At 36.8% G+C, this 687-nt stretch overlaps 1 non-coding gene across 1 annotated transcript; it reads left to right on the top strand.

Moving 5' to 3' along the window:
• The first annotated feature begins 251 nt into the window (after positions 1–251).
• LOC123643154 lies at positions 252–355 on the top strand. The gene has a single exon (XR_006736711.1). It is a non-coding gene; the product is annotated as a small nucleolar RNA U13 (small nucleolar RNA).
• Positions 356–687: the final 332 nt, after the last annotated feature.

The raw sequence follows: 687 nt of genomic DNA on the forward strand, positions 1-687 counted from the left end.
TTTGCTTAGAAATTTCTTCTGCTAAGATATCCTAGTTCATTGCTCTTAAATTCTACCTTCCATAAAGCCCCAGGGCATGAACACAATTCAGCCAATTTCTTTGCCAATTTATAACAAGGATGGCCTTAGCTCCGGTTTCCAATAAGATATTTCTTGTTTGTGTTTGAGATCTCATTAGAATGACTGTTAGTGGCCATATTTCTACCAACGTTCTGGTCACAACCACTTACATAATCTCTAAGAAGATTCAGATCCTTTTGTACTTCATAAGGATGATGACTGAGGTTTCACATTCACGTGTGAGATGTGCTTCCCTCAAACCTTGTTACAACATTGACAAATTACCTGTCTGATGTAAAAAAAAAAAAAAAGATTAAGACTTTACCTACGTCTATTCCCTTCTTCTGAACGCACACCAGAACCACCCTTAGTGCTCTGTTTCCAGCAATCTAGGATTTTCTAACCTAAAAATTTGAATTTTTCCAGCCTCTACCCATTACCTAGTTCCAAAGCTGCTTCTACATTTTCAGTTGTACTTTTTTAAATAGCAACAGCCCTGCTTTACAGTATGCACTTCTTGGTATTTTCTGTAGTCCGTTTTCTGCAGTTATAACAGAATACCTGAAACTTGGTAATTTATAAAGAAAAGAAATTTATTTGGCTCATGGTCCTGGAGATTGGGAAGTG

The sequence above is a fragment of the Lemur catta genome, chromosome 7 (genome assembly GCF_020740605.2).
Source record: "Lemur catta isolate mLemCat1 chromosome 7, mLemCat1.pri, whole genome shotgun sequence".
NCBI classification, from domain to species: Eukaryota; Metazoa; Chordata; class Mammalia; order Primates; family Lemuridae; genus Lemur; species Lemur catta.